Below are 16,170 nucleotides of genomic sequence, written 5' to 3'. Positions count from 1 at the left end.
TAAAACCAAAAACATTTTTGTAATAGATTTGCATGGTTTCTCTTTTCCTAAAACCAGAGTCTTCAAATCAATATCATTTCTGAGATGCAATGCCACAGCGTATATCCCCAGGCATCCCTGGGGAATGTTAATCTTCACTTTCCTCCACTGTCAGGGGTGTTCCATGAACAAGTTTAAGGAAAATGGAATTAACAGTTACAAAAAGATACCTGGATTTGAAAATAATTTGTACACTAGATAGCTGATCAGCAGGCACAGGACATTCCCAGGTAGAGTTGTAAGCAGGAGCTTACTGGGCCTGGGAGCAGAGGTGGGGGCAGACATGGAAAGCCCTTGAATCAGCAAACTTTATATCCCACTTTTGCTTAGATCCAGGCTTCGACTGACTCTTGATCACTGCTATGGATCCAAGCTTCTCTGTTTTCCACCCTGTTGGAGTAGTCCTTGGGGTGCTTCTCAATCTATTTCCCAGAATGGAGATCCACAACCACAAGGGCTCTCAGGAGGAGAGGGACATCCCTTCGGGGATACAGACGCTGGGCTCCATTGCCTCACAAAGTCACAATGAACATTCAATGAGGGAGCAGAGTTCTAGAACCCAACGTGGCAGCCTTGGGCTAACTCCTTACTGCTCCTGTAGGGATTTTCTCTGCAGCTAAATACGGTAGTGAAGAATGAGGACTTTGGATTCAGATAAACCTGGGATAGAATTCTGCCTCTATGCTTTAGACCATGACACTTCAACGAGTTAATTAACCTCACCATGCCTCAGTTTCCTGGTAGAACCAAGGAGCAGTGGCACCTCCCTCCCAAGGCTGTTGAGCCCAGTGTCCAGTTAGCTGTATACAAACACATTTTACTTCACCAAATCCCCAAGAAGGTCTGGGCTCACCCTTCAGCACTAAGCATGTACTTCTTCCTTCCTCAAACTCTGCCTTGCTTTCCCAGCCCCCAAACATCTGCACGGTGCCTTGTGCTGATCTTGAAGCAGCTCCGACTGTAAAGTGACCGAGGTGGAGCAAATGAGCTCAGTGGCTGGTGCATGGCACCCGGTCGTCTGAGCCCCTGCCAGCTGGCCTTGGTCCACCCCTCAGCTGGCCTTACTCACAGCAGAACAATCCGGGGACCCCGCGATGAGACACTTTCTCCGATGTTTTCTTTAACTCTGACAACCGCAGCTGAAATTTAGCAGCAGCCTGTGGCTCCCCAGGGACGTCTTCTGCCTACTTCTCTCTCTCTCTCTCTCTCTCTTTCAGTCACTCTTGCTGTTACTTTTTACTGCTCCCCCACACCAAAGTTCAGATTTCCTTTTTTAAATAGAAACAATATTCTCGCGGGGGAAGAGACTAGCTTTAGTCAAGTTTTCGCGATAACCAAGCGAGCACTGCAAAACACCAAGTACCAAATTAAGAAATTAATGCCTTCTACTCATCGAGTTGGTTTCTTTCTTTCACAAAACTCAACGCTTCACGGCAACAACCAGCAGTGTTTGACCACCCATTCCACGTCAACCTCTCGGTTACTCACAAGAGATACAAAGACGAAGGGGGAGCGCGCTCCTCCAAGGCTCCACCCACAGACATCTACACACATGGACAGAATGCGGGGTATTTGGTTAAACTACTCACTTGTCTCTATGCACAACGCTGACGGATGCATGTAAGGATTTACAAGCACACGCTGTAGGAGCTCCAAACTCCCAGCAAGGGTATCCCAAACAATATAAATGTATAGTATTACTCTAAAACCAACCCTCACTTCTTCCCAACCCTTCCCTGGCATTTTCTGTTTTCCTTAAAGACGCCACTGGCCTCTGGCCCAAGTGGGAGGTAGGTCTTTATTTGAGCTTCTACTCTCTTCTATGGAACCTCTCCTCCTAGGTACTCCCAGGTATATTATTTCTTTTTCTTTTTTTAAAATTTATTTGAGAGAGAGAGAGCGCGCGCACACGAGCAGGGGAGAGGGGGCAGACAGAGAGAGAGAGAGAGAGCACACATGAGCAGGGGAGAGGGGGCAGAGGAAGAGAGAGGGAGAGAATCTTAAGTAGGTCCACACTCAAGTAGAGCCTGATGTGGGTTCAATCTCATGATCGTGATATGACCTGAGCTGAAATCAGGAGTCAGATGCTCAACCAACTGAGACACCCAGGTGCCCCTCCCACATCTGTTATTTCTAAGCCCCACAGAAACACCTGCAAGAAAGAAACTCACTGTTCTCATTTTACAGATGATACAACTTAAGGCTAAGGTTAAGTGACCAATTTCAGGTCACACGGCAAGGATCTGAGGTGGGATTTGAACCCAGGTCTCTCTGGACTCTAGAGCCAGGGCCTGCCTGTCCCATGGTATGAGAGTCATGCTCTTAACAGACAATGGCTGTGCTGTCTACTCATAATTGGCTAGTATTTTATTATGATTTATTAGCATTTCAATAACATTCGTTTTAATACATCGCAAGCCTTTAAGTTTGTAAAATCCTGCTTCCATTTTTAGCTTAGAAATCCTAGTCTGACTTTGCCATACATAAATTCTTTTGTCACATTTCTGACCCTTGTCTTTTTCTATTCTGCTTGAAATGTAGCATCTTAAAATGACAAATTTAGATGATTTAAACAATTCAACTATTCCACGGGAATGTTATCTCCCCAGTGTAGTGCAGTCGTGCTGAGAAAGCAGTCCTGTATCCTCACTCAATAAAGCAAAGTCTGCCATGTCTTGGTGATCGGTAACAGACAACACAGCACATGTCTGTTAACGGACGGCTCACAGTCTGCGGGGGCCTGGGGCTCTGTCGGTGGAGCGTGCGACTCTTGATCTTGGGGTCATGAGTTCAAGTCCCACATTTTGTGTGTGTGTGTGTGTGTGTGTGTGTGTGTGTGTGTGTATGTGTGTGTGTATATACAGCAGGATCTGTTGAGATTTTATGGTTCCTCATTATTCTTCAGTTGGGCAAGTCTTATTAAAGTTGATACCTATGAAACAAAAATAATATTTTGGACTTCAAAGCATCCCAGAGGGCATCTAAAAGTTAGAAAAGAATCATTTTTATAAAACGGAAATAATTTGAGTGAGGAGAGGACGCCTGTAATTTATGGCCCAGCGGTTCTCCAGAGATGTCCAGCTTATAGATGCTTAGACGTCACTATACTGGGGTCTTGCTACTCTGAGGCTCTCTAGAGAGACAAAGTCTCCGGTGCAGGGATCGTGGCGCATCTCAGATGCTCTCTAGGTTCAAACCCATTTGTCTGGAGGCAAATGCTCATGTTCCTCTAGCAGGGTGTCACCAGCCCCACTCTGCTCAGACCCTGCCCCTCAGATGCAACACCAGAGAGTCTGGACATGAAGAATCTCATATGATGGTACTAGAAATCTAGCAGCCAAGTATCCTGTGCATCAGTGGGGGAGGAGGGCTCGCCGGGACGTGGTCCTGTCTATGTCGTTGTAAAAAATCCAGGTACACCTGCTTTACACCACACGCACATGTCACTTCCAAGGTGAAAAGCAAAACTTTTAAACTTCTGGAACAAAGTGTGGAGGAATACCTTTATAACCTTGATTAGTTTTTAGAAAATTTGATACGAGGGGCGCCTGGGTGGCTCAGTCGGTTAAGCATCCGACTTCGGCTCAGGTCATAATCTCACAGTTTGTGGGTTCGAACCCTGTGTTAGGCTCCGTGCTGAGAGCTTGGAGCCTGGAGTCTGCTTCGGATTCTGTGTGTGTGTCTCTCTCTCTGTTCTTCCCCCACTCAAGCTCTGTCTCTGTCTCTCAAAAATAAATAAACGTTGAAAAAAGAATACAAAATAAAAAATAAATTAAAAAAAAAGAAAATTTGATATGAAACAGCAGAAACCATGAAGGAAAGAGATGAGTTTGAATGCATTAAAATGAAAAAGATTTGCATGAAAAGATCTGCATTAAAAGCATTGAGAAATTTCCAATGCTCATTCCATTCCTGGTTATATACTCTAGGGAAACTCATAACATGTCTGCAGATATAGACAAGAAAGTTTGCTATAGTATTTTCAGTAATGGCAAAAAAAAAAAAGGTAACTTAAATGTTTATCAACAGGAGAATAAATAAGTTCTGGCATATTTATACAACCGCAAACAGCATGAACATGAACGAAGTACAATTCTATAACTATGGGTAAACATCAAAAATAGCTTTGAAAAAAAAAAAAAACCCAAACACCCAGTGTTGAAGAGAAGGGTATATATGATACAATCTTTATAAAGCTTCAAAACCCTGCAAAAATCAACACTATATATTGTTTATATGTTCTATAGGTTTTTATGTACATAATACATGCATAAAAATAGTAAACATTAAAGGCACAAGAGTGTTTCTATCTCAGAGTGAACGAGATTCGGAGGGCAACCAGGGGCACTCAACAGTATGGTTAACATTCTGTTTCTTTTCAAGAAGAGATAAAGCACATGGCTTGTTAACATTTGAGTAGGCTGTGTATTTGATTCCATGTCCTTTGTCCCTACGTGTGAAAGATGTCACAACGTTGATAAATTCCGTTTTTAGGCCACAACGGCACCAGCGTATGGCACGGCCGTGTGAGGCCTGGTACGAGGTGCTGGAGGGGGGTGTCCAGGTCCGAACTCACAGAGTTCAATTCGGTGTGTGTGTGATGCTGGGGCCACATGGGGAGCCGGAGGGCCAGGCCTGTCTTCTAGCAGCTTCTGGTTGGTAGACAAAGAAGATAGGTGTGTGGAAGGCAAAGCGGTCTTTAAGAGGGGTGCTCATGTGGGGCTCACTCAGATTCCATATAGTTACAAGTGATGAGAAACCCTCCAGCCAGAAGAGGAGCTGGAACAAAGACCCAAGGTGGGAGCGGCGGGAATATTCTCTGCAAGAGAAAAACGTGCTTGGGTTTGGGCCGTGTGTAGGGAGGCAGCCCTGAATGTGGGCCTCAGGGGGTTAGATTTAATTCAGGAGACGATAAAAAGCCACAGGAGGCATCTGGAACAGAGAATATTAAGGCACGAGCCTATAGGAGCCATCGAAGGGAGGGTGGAACCTGTTGGGCCGAGAGAGGGGCCTCTACGTAGCTGAGGAGACAAAGGAGAGCCTCGCTGGGTGGGAGCCACAGCAGAGGCGGAAGCTTGGAGCGGGGTAGCTGCAGAGGCCGGCAGTGAAGGGGAAGGTGGGACCAAAGGCTGGAGGCCAACTGGCTCCAACTGGTTTTGGAGGGAGGCTGAGGGGCTCACAATAAGATTAACACGTGGACACTGGCAAAAAGGGCCACGACAAGAGAGGAGCCACATTTACCGTGTCCGCCGAGTGCCCGGCAATGTTCTCAGCCCTCTCTACGAGGCGGTGCGTTTCATCCTCTCAGCAGCCCTGCCTGTTGGGCCCTGCTGTTGGAGGCGCTGTTGTCAGCCCCGTCTTAGGGGTGGGGTGCCTCGGGCAAGACAGGTCACGGGACTCGGCCAGGGCCACCCAGCCGGCAGGTGACAGAGCCAGGGTGTACAGCCAGCCGTCTGCCCCCAGAGCCCGTGTCTCTCACAAGAGAGATGGGCAAGCCCTACGTATCTGGGTATCACCTGTACCGCAGTGATGGGTAAACCCCGGGGTTTCTGGGTGGCGAGACGACTGGAGAAACCCATACGAAATGACCTTAATCTCTGTAAGTAGACGGTGGGGCCATGAGTCTACTTTGGTGGGGCCAAAGCAGTCTGGGGCTACAGGGGAAGAAGAAGCCTTAGAAAATGCTGCCTGGAGAATGGGAATTCAGATAAACAGATCTTACAATACCAATGAGAGCCAACTGCTAGCATGAACAGATGACCCTGATGAGGATACAGACCATCTGACTTTCTCCGTAACCGTGGGACACCCAGAGAGCACACAGCTACGCAAGCAGATGGTGGGGAGGGACAGGTGAAGCTATCAGAACAGAAGAGGGCATGGGAATTAAGGACAAGAGGGAACAAAGCGCTTAAATCGCTGATTTTGGAGCCCAGCTGTTAAAAAGGAAGCTGAAGGCTGGAAGAATTGGTGAGAGGACATTCAGAAAGTATTTATTGGACACCCAACTACAAGGTTGACAGACTGATAATGACAGTGACGTCCACGGCCATATCCCCCTGAACGTGCCCGATGTCATCTGATAACGCCAGTGAAGGTGGACAGCAGGGCCAGTGGGAATGAGGGCCCACAAGCAGTAGAAGAACGGGGGCTTGCTGTGAGCCCAGGGGAATCGGATAGTGGGATCTTGCAGAAGACACAGATTTCAATGACCAGGTCGTGGAGGTGTGGCCTGGCCAAGGAAGGGGAAGGTGGCTGCAGAGAACCTCACAGGCATTGAGGAGGCCAAAGGATTACAAAGATCAGATAAATAGAAGAATTATCTACATAGGTGGACAACTTCCCAATGATGGAGCCGGTAAAGAGGGAAAAATCAGTGTGTGGTTATGACAAGGGTAGAAGATGCTATAAGAAGACGCATGAACTAGAAGAGAAATGGCCTGTATGATGCTTCAGGAAGAGGTCCGTGGACTCCTCCGTCCTGGTCCTATGTTGGAAGGAAGGAATGTATTGGAACAGAATATACAGCATATAAGTTGACTGGACTATTTTTTAAAAATTTTTTTAATGCTTATTTATTTTGGAGACAGAGACACAACGCAAATGGGATGGGGCAGAGAGAGAGGGAGACACAGAATCCGAAGCAGGCTCCAGGCTCTGAGCTGTCAGCAGAGAGCCCGAGGTGAGGCTCGAACTCACGAGCTGTGAGATCATGACCCGAGCCGAAGTCGGATGCTCAACCGACTGAGCCACCCAGGCGCCCCTGACTGGACTATTTTTAAAAAAGCAAACGACCAAAAGAAAAAACAAAAAGCAAACAACAACCAGATTGGTAGGTTGGATGCTTTAAAAGAAAAACATTGTATCCTATCTCCTGTACTGAGCTCAGTAAGACACCAGGTATAGAGGGAGAAAAACTGGATGGTCATTGGGCAAAAAAAATACGAGTAAAGGGAGCATATGAGAGAGATATTGGGTAGTTTGCATTGAGGCAAGGAAAAGGAAAGGAGAAATTAGACTGGAGACACATTTAAATCCTATGTGTTATCTTGGGAATGTACTATGGACTTCCTTCCACGTACCCAGGATGCTCATGACCTCTTTACAACTGTTAAGAAATGTGTCTATCTTCCCAGTGCCTTTGGCAAACAATCGGACTTTGAATCAGTGCCGGACTCTTCCTCTGCTCTATTCCAAGGCGCATGACCAGCCTGGGCTCCAGGGCTCCTGGGTGACTTGTGAAAGGAGCAGGCAATCCATTACGTGTCCTGTTTGCACCTTTGTTCCCATTACAACCGTAATTCAGACGAAACACACACACATGCCTGCATGTTTAGGCGTGAAAGTTAACACCATATACAGTAATATGAAATACTACATATGTGCACTGGGGTTAATTTACAGTTACTGCGGGATCCATAACTTTGTAATTTCCTGGCTTTGGTGTGTATAGTTTTTCAGACTCGACATTTTATTAACTTTTCCTTTAAACCAGCTATCTGTCTTTTGGCTGGTATTCCCCAGCGTATTAGAGCTTGCATATTTCCAAGCTGAATATCATGTTGTAAAAGTCTATCTATTTCCCCTCATCTCTCTCAGTCCATCTGTATTTTTTTACATCTAACCTCCTGGGTCTTTGCCTTTTTTGGCTCTGTAAATTTAATTAATGTACTTTTGACTTTCTTTACCAGGTCACTGTTGAAAATTTACATAAAACAGATCCATTTTTTTTTTCATCATGCCCTAATGGAAGCACTTCAGCGATGTTTTCCTTTCCCATATATCTCAATTTATCTTTTCAATACAGCTTCCCTTGTTTAAAAATTCGTAGAGGCAACCAAACATAAACACTTTGGACTGTTCTTTCCACAGAGAGCCTGGTCCATTTGTGGCATTCGCCCATGTTCAAATTGGGTTCATATGTGAATAATATGTAATAATGCTCTTCCTAAAATCATCCAGACCTTCTTTTGGTCTTTGTTCCCCTTAATGTTATTGAAGCATCTGAGGGATTTCTTTGCTTTGATAGAATTGTCTTATATTTGTGTAGATTTGGGAGAAAGGAAGATGTTTTCAGAGGAAAAGCAAAATATAGTAACTAGCCTTCTTCCCCATTTTTTTTCCCAAAAAGAAAACCAAGGAGGTTACTCTGAGTTGCTATTAAAAAAAAACAAACAAAAAAAGCCCTCCTAATTCTAATGCATTTGAGATTCTGAATCTTAGAATGTTTATTGCAAGGATCCATTATGTTTTTCCTCGTATTTTTATTTGCTTATTTACTATGGTATTTAATGCCAATGATATACAAATTTATGTCTTTTGTCTCTTTTTTCTTTAAAAACATTCACTAGTAAGCTATTGTCAATTTCTTTGTTCTCCATATTAACAATGTGCTTTCTCACCAGCAGAAACATTTTAATGTTCACATGCAGAGAAAGCAACATATCTGCTACATTCTTGGGGGAAAAAAATAAGACACTCAAATCAACTCTAAGGCAGTAACAGCTAAGGTTACGTTTTGCCTGTAATTCTGATCACTGAAATCCTTAACGGGCTATAAGTAAGTGGGCAATGAACAAGTAAAAGAGAAAACCTGAACTCTACTCTTCTTAGAAACTGTTTACATACTTCGCTTGATTTCTAAATTTTTCTTTGATGACCCTTACTGGCTGAAACAGTTCTAATTATATCATCCCTTTCTTTCTGGCTCTTTAAATCATCTGATTTTTTTTAACCAACAGCACACTTCCTGAAACGTACCAACGAATATAATTGGATTGTGATAAGAAGGATCGAACCGAAGTTCATTAACCCTACAGAATGCTACCTGGAAACCCTTAAGAAAAAAGGAAGTTACCTTCTGGTTAGTTTTCCACAGAGCACTGCCACTGTAAGAGCTGAGGATCCCAGTGCCCCGCCGAGCAGACACAAAAGCTGTCACAACCTACAGCCTTCTACAGTCTGGACCTCTAACTCCGAGCGTCTTGGGATTGTGAGCGGAGCGGTGGACAGTACCACTGGTGGGCCAGCGAGACAAAGAACCTGCAGGACAGCCAGAAACGGCCAGGAAGAAAGAGCTTTGTGGTGTATGGGGTAAACTGAGCCCAGCCTTCCGGGAATGTTCCCAGAAAGCGGGGTGGGATGGGAGTGCACGGGACAGCCCCCCGCAAACGGTCTTCCAATGCTGCACCAAGGGGATCCATTAGAGGATTCTACACTAAGTAACTCAGAGATTAGAACTTAAATGAACTTTGTGGGATTAGGTTCCCTCCCTTCTCCGTTTAAAGATGATTTATAAGTTTTCTTTTAATTAAAGGACACAGGAAGACATTTGTTTCGAGTCCTGATGCACAGGCCCACCGAGGCTTATGTCGTAGAGCTTCTCACTGAAGGTTCAGCAGGGCCCGTCCGCGTCGCCACAATGAATTACTTCCGCGGACACGAGGGCCCACAGCCTCCCCGCATCCTTCCCCGTAATCCCCAACATCTGTTCTACGTCCAGCGCTGACCAACGTGGGAATCAGCAAGTACCGGCTGTCAGCATGGACGCAGATGAGCAGACACGCTCACGGAGCGTCAGCTGGCCCTGTGATTTCAGCTGAACGAGCCGGACGTAAGCCAGGCTCCAGTTTAAACCATTTGTGACATAGAGGAAACACCTGTTTAGAAGTCATCCAAAACAAACGGCGTTGAGCAATCTGAGGGCGTGGGGTTGATCGCCGCCATTCGGACTGCAGAGCTCTGGGTGCCTCACGTACCCCAAATCCCTAGAGGTGATGCTAACGTGTACTTCCAATATTTTGAGGGAGGATGGCCCGTCTAAAGTTGGGTTGACTCGTATTCCCTTGTGGGTGGCACACCACATTTCACGAAATCCAGAGCTTCAACTTCAACCAAATGCCCCGCATTACCTTAGTTTGGACTCAAGCCTAATACCGATCATAAAAAAAAAATAAAATAAAATATAGTGTGCTATTTTTAATAGACTGCTTGATGTGTTGGGGGAGAACAATATGACCCAAAGTAAAAATGAATCTTTGGATCCTGGTGATTTACACTAGTGAGCCAATTCCCTGTTTCTTTCTTTTCTTTTTTTTTTTTTTTCAACATTTATTTATTTTTGGGACAGAGAGAGACAGAGCATGAACGGGGGAGGGGCAGAGAGAGAGGGAGACACAGAATCGGAAACAGGCTCCAGGCTCTGAGCCATCAGCCCAGAGCCTGACGCGGGGGTCGACCTCCCGGACCGGACCGCGAGATCGTGACCTGGCTGAAGTCGGACGCTTAACCGACTGCGCCACCCAGGCGCCCCAACCAATTCCCTGTTTCTACCTCATCAACTGCCCAGCTGGGGAAAGTGGCCAGACTCACTCAGTTGGACTATCAGTAGAGGCGTTCTACGTGTTTGTGGTACTGCTTGGTTCCAACCGTATCCGAGGTGGAATAACAAAGAATAGGAAACGCAAGTAAAAATAAGGCAACAAAAGTTGACGTGAAATACCCCAAGAGACAACACGCCCGTTAGATAAGCTGTCTGCCTGACTCACCACAAGCTAACAGGGTTAAGTTCAAAGTAACAATCTCCTTGAATCCCAAGTTGGCCCATCTACAACATGGGGCTATCTTATCCTTGTTAAGGTGGCTGTTGGGCAGGCAGGAGCATATATAAATAGCCTCGTGTAGTACTTGGCACTGGAATTTTTAGTACACTGCAAACTTGGGCAAAAATGTAACTTCTCTGGCATGGAATGTGAGGCTATTCATGGTCCGGCCCTGTCTGTCATCAAGACCGTGCTCTTGGCCTTTCATGACCAGAACCCTGCACTCCAGCCGTGCTGAACTGTCTGCGTCTCTCGGAACGTTCTTCTTGTTTTGGCCTTTGCCTATCTTCTTCTTTGCGCAGCTGGCAACGCTCCATTCTGTCACTTTGAGAATTCTGCCGCCCTCAAGATTCGGTTCAAATACCACCCCTTCAGCTTCTCCCCTGTGTCCCTCCCCTGTGTCCTTCATGTAACACTCCTCCTAGCATCATTTTTTGCATAGCTACCATTTGTCAGGTACTGTGCTGGTAGCTTGCCCTCCCCTCATTTATTTTTTTTTTTAATTTTTTTTTTTCAACGTTTATTTATTTTTTGGGACAGAGAGAGACAGAGCATGAACGGGGGAGGGGCAGAGAGAGAGGGAGACACAGAATCGGAAACAGGCTCCAGGCTCTGAGCCAGCAGCCCAGAGCCTGACGCGGGGCTCGAACTCCCGGACCGCGAGATCGTGACCTGGCTGAAGTCGGACGCTTAACCGACTGCGCCACCCAGGCGCCCCTACCCTCCCCTCATTTAATACACAAGGGTGGCCCTACAAACACCACACCGTCCTCCATCTTGGAGATGTGGAAAGTTCAGAGAGGCCAGACGATCTTCCTAAGGGGGTGCTGCTGGCCAGGGGTAAGAGCCACTGTTCGCCCCAAATTCATAGACCTCACAGTGCCTGCTCTTTTCACTGCGCCCCGTAATTCTGCATTACGTTCAACGTTAGGCTTATCTGTTTACGTGTCTTCATTAGACTGACAACCTCCTAACAGTACAGATGTGTTCTATCCACCTCTTTATCTGAGCAGCTGGTTAGTCACAGGCAGCCACTTATTAACAGATGTGCTAGAAACCAGAAAGGGGAAACTCTGTCCTGCACAGGCTATCCATCTATACAAACGTTTATACTACCTTGCCTTGTTGGGGTACAAGCATGTGGAAAGGAAGTGAAAGCCTAGCACAGCAGTACCATCCAGAAACACCTGTTGTAAATCTTTCGCAACTGACACTAAATATTTTGTCTGGGTTCTTAAGGATTCTCCCATCGACATCAGGTAAACCTTTCCTGTCGGGTGGCTTTCCAACGGTCGGATATCAGGATAGGCTCTCGGCACATGGGTCTATTTTAAGCTGATTAGCTGGAAGCATACACCCTTTGGAGTGTGCAGTGTGCTCACAACCAGGCCAGGCCACCACGGGCCTGGGAGATATGGCTGCTTGCCTCTGTGGCCAGAGCCGTCATGTCCTGGCAATCAATTCTCCTGGAGACCTGACTCTGAATGGTGTCTTCAGAGGGAGAGTCCCATAGTGTAATGACAAAGGGGCTCCACAGTTGATCTTACCGTGGGAGTCCTTGTCACGTCAATGCCCGCTGGGAAAACCGGTCACATGATAGACGTTCCGCTGACCTTCGCTGTGTGTGTGTGTGTGTGTGTGTGGTCTCTCATGTGACCTTCGAGGCCTTAGACTGGGCTTGTTCGTAGCATAGAAGCCGGGTCTATCTACCCTAATGCCTCTGGAGGGCCCACATTCACAGCCTTCCCGTCTTCCCTCATCCACTGGCTGCAGCTAAGGGAGATACGTCTACCGATGTCCTGGGAGAACCATGATAATTATTGCCATTTACTGAACACTCATCCTGAGCCAGGCACGTGCGAAGTATAACGTTGGCACGAATGATTTGATTGAATTAAACGCGGTGAACGCTGTGATGCTGGGCACATGTTTCCACCACCCCGATCTCCCTTTTGTAGATGATATAAAAACACAGGAAAGAAGATTAGGGGACTTGTCTAAGACCAAACAGACAAGAAGGGGTCTAGCTGGGATCCTGCGCTGTGAGCTGCCGTGCCACGCTGCCTCTTGGCAGCCCTGCGTCTTACTAAAGCAAAGACCATCAGCGAAAAGCCGGAAAGGGGATCCAACAACAAGACGGCCAAACCAGGCCGGAAAATTGGGCCGGCCCTGCCGTGTAATCCGGTATCAGGGGAAGAAGCTGAGTAAACAGAAGTCAGAGGAAAAGTTCACGTGCAGCTCACAATAACGCACTGGTAATGGGAAACCTAAATAAAGAAGATAAGAAGTGAAGTTTGGGGGGCATTAAATATGGTTCTTTCAGGTCTAAAACCCCATGACTTGCCTTCCCCAGCAGGCTTTGAGCAATCAAAACACCCAAGACAAATCCCATAAGCATACCTAATTGAATAATCCAGATTCTGTGTGCTTGGGTTTTTGAAGCATCAAAACAGTTCCTTTATATGCTTACTTTGGCTCCCCTACAGTTTTAATTAAGCCTCCCAAGGCTCACAAGCATATTAAAATGAGGCAGAAAGAAAACCTGCGGCCTTTGATGCCAATGACCACAAGGTGCAAGCATTCTGGTTTGATCTTTGCTAGAGCAGCTACAGCTGATGCTCAAAGCTGACCCAAAGGGAGAAGTTTCTGTTTATTTTCCTTCGTGTGGAGGGGGCAGGGATACTCAAGTGATGAAAAGGTTTCTTTCCTAGTGGGAGGCGGCCACAAAACAGGCACCAGGCAATCCCCAGACAGACTGGCGTTTCTTCTGTGACCGATCCCAAGGGACTGGGGATGGGCGCTCTCTTCTTTCAACGACCACACTGGGGCTTCTTCTCCCTTTCGTTGCTCTCTGAGATCCACAGTCAGCACAATATCCGCTCAGCCAGCTGAGCCAACATACTGTAGGGCTTGTCCCCACCTTTAGGGGAATGAAGGGAGGTCATGCCACACCATACGCATAAATTTACTGTAAAAACCTAAGCTCTTTGTCTCTGCTCTACCTTGAACGCCACTCAGGACATCTTATCAAGTATCTTCTCCTCCGGGGTTGGCCAAGAACTTCGAGATGCTTCCCCAGTTTACCTCAGTTTGCTGGGGAGTTTCAAACAGAGGGCTCAGCTCGCTCTGGCCCCGCCTCGACCGTAGGCGGATCACCGAGGCCCGCAGCCCACCTGTGTATCCAGCACGCCAACCGACCAGGCCCTGGCCCAGCAGTGTGGTAGGTGCCGAGACCAACAGGACACATTCCTCTCTAGCATCTTACACGCTAGCTCAAGAGGGAAAAACATACACCTTTTCTGTAGAGCAGAAAAGAAAAGAGCAGAAAGGAACACACAGCAAGGTACTTGGGACGGCAAGGGAGGCAGAGATCACCCCTGGTCGGGGACAGGTCCAAAAACTCATCATAAAGGGACGCAGGCTGGACTGGTAATGGATGGGCAGGGCTACGATATAAAACATGGCAGTAGAGGGAAGCCCAGGGGAGAACCAGGAACAAGAAAGGGCACATGTGTCAGGGGAAAGTTCCATTTGCTCAGTCACACATCACAGGCACGGGTGTTGTGAGGGAAGAGGTGGGAAAGGTTGGCAGAAGGCAGACTCTAGACTCCCTTGAGCAAAGAGGCCAAGGGGCTGAGTTTCTATCTGACAGGCGGTGAGACCACACTGAGCCTTTGCTATTCACCGCAAGAATACTTCTGAGCCCACGTTATGGGTAAGGCACCGAGCTGGTTTCGCTGGGCACACCACGAAGAAAAAAACACCCAAGCTTCTTCATCTCAAAGTGCTGACATTCTAAGGGTGGGGAAATTAGAACACTAAACAACTAACACGACTGACATTCTTTTCGTTCACGGCAACGAAGGAAAACATTCTGATGCGATTACAAAGAACAATGAGGGGGCCCACAGCTTCTTTTAAGAAGTACCATTTGAGCTGAACCCAAAGGAAGTGGTAGAAATTTGCAAGACAGTTTGGGCAAGGGGTTGGGAGTACTGTGCCACGGAAAGAACAGCACATGCCAAGGTCCGGAGTGCGAGAGACCTGAGTCGATGTGGAGGAACTAAGAGGCGAGCAGGATGGCCGGGCAGTGTTTACGATGCAGCTGACAAGACTCACGGGGCCAGATCAGCCTGGGCCTCCTCTGCCACGTACAAGATTCTCAATTCTGATTCATTAAAGGGCTTGAAAAGGGGAGGAGCATAATTTGATTCACACTGGTTAAAGAACCTTCCAGATGCCGTGCAGAACATCGAGAGGAACGAGACTAAAAGCCAAGAGCCATGTCAAAGACGGTGGCCTGTGCTAGGGTGCTGGCACGGAAAGGAGGGTAAATGGACAGATGGGGAAGATATTTGGGCGGAAGAATGGACAGGACTCAGTGAGGGGTTAAGCGTGAGTTAGAGTGAGGGAGGTGCCACGATGGTGGTCTGTACAAGGGTAGACTCACATAAGAAAAGCAATTAGGGGGGCGCCTGGGTGGCGCAGTCGGTTAAGCGTCCGACTTCAGCCAGGTCACGATCTTGCGGTCCGTGAGTTCGAGCCCTGCATCAGGCTCTGGGCTGATGGCTCAGAGCCTGGAGCCTGTTTCCGGTTCTGTGTCTCCCTCTCTCTCTGCCCTCCCCCGTTCATGCTCTGGTCTCCTCTCTGTCCCAAAAATAAATAAAACGTTGAAAAAAAAAAATTTAAAAAAAAAAAAAAAAAGAAAAAGCAATTAGGATATTCCTACACTACAGGCCATCGTTGGGGGGGGGCAGTATTATACATGTAAATTGCAGGAGAAGGTGTGGAGAAATTTTTGCTGAGGGAACATCGGTGAGATCTGATACCTGAATACAAGGTGGGCAGGAAAAGGACGAGGAAGATTCTAGCGTGACTATAAGCAACGATCTACAATCCGCACTGGCAACAGAGACTACTTTCAACACTGGGCCAAAGTGGGGCCAGATTTGAGACACAGTCACAGAAATGAATATTTGAAGCCGGGGTTAGGATAGATGAGACGGCAGGGGAAGAAAGCAGAGAGAGAAGAGAGGTGTGACACACTTTGAGGGCCCTTACACTTCAGGAACACAGAAAGAAAAAAAACCGGAAGACTGGAGGGTGAGAGGAGAGCTTCAAGATGGCAGGAGAAGCCAGCCGTGTTAAGTGCTGCAGAAAGGCTGGGGAAGATGAGACCCAGACCCACCGCTCGAGACTAGAAGGACACCCGCGACCTGTGAGAGAAAAGGTGAAGTGGTGAGGGCTTAAGTCCAATGCCGGGGCTAAAGGGACACGAGGGGGCTCAGGAGGGCAAAGTAGAGCCCATTCTTTCACCAAGCTTGGGAGTGACGTAGAGCACCGAGTATTCGAAGTGAGGCGGGGAGGGGCAAGGACAAGGAAGGTGTTTGGGGAGCTCGCGTCAGGGAAATAGCCAGCGAAGACAGAGAAATTAAAAATGTAACAAGAAGTCCAGGATGGGGCAAGGTTTTGATATCTGCTCTGTTTGGGGGGAGAGGGGAGTAGCTGCTAGGTTGGTACTTGCCCGTGT

The 16,170-nt window shown here is 47.2% G+C and overlaps 1 protein-coding gene and 1 non-coding gene across 2 annotated transcripts in view; both read right to left on the bottom strand.

Annotated features, from left to right (window-relative positions):
- Positions 1–16,170, bottom strand: part of LOC115508933 (phospholipid-transporting ATPase IB) — a 599,908-nt gene that overhangs the window by 71,765 nt on the left and 511,973 nt on the right. The gene's annotated exons all lie outside the window — the stretch shown is intronic.
- Positions 6,714–6,798, bottom strand: TRNAR-UCG. Its single transcript has one exon. It is a non-coding gene; the product is annotated as a tRNA-Arg (tRNA).

The sequence above is a fragment of the Lynx canadensis genome, chromosome A1, assembly GCF_007474595.2.
Source record: "Lynx canadensis isolate LIC74 chromosome A1, mLynCan4.pri.v2, whole genome shotgun sequence".
In the NCBI taxonomy this organism is placed as follows: Eukaryota; Metazoa; Chordata; class Mammalia; order Carnivora; family Felidae; genus Lynx; species Lynx canadensis.
Note: the sequence above shows the minus strand (reverse complement) of the source record. Positions and strands in the feature narration are given on the sequence as shown.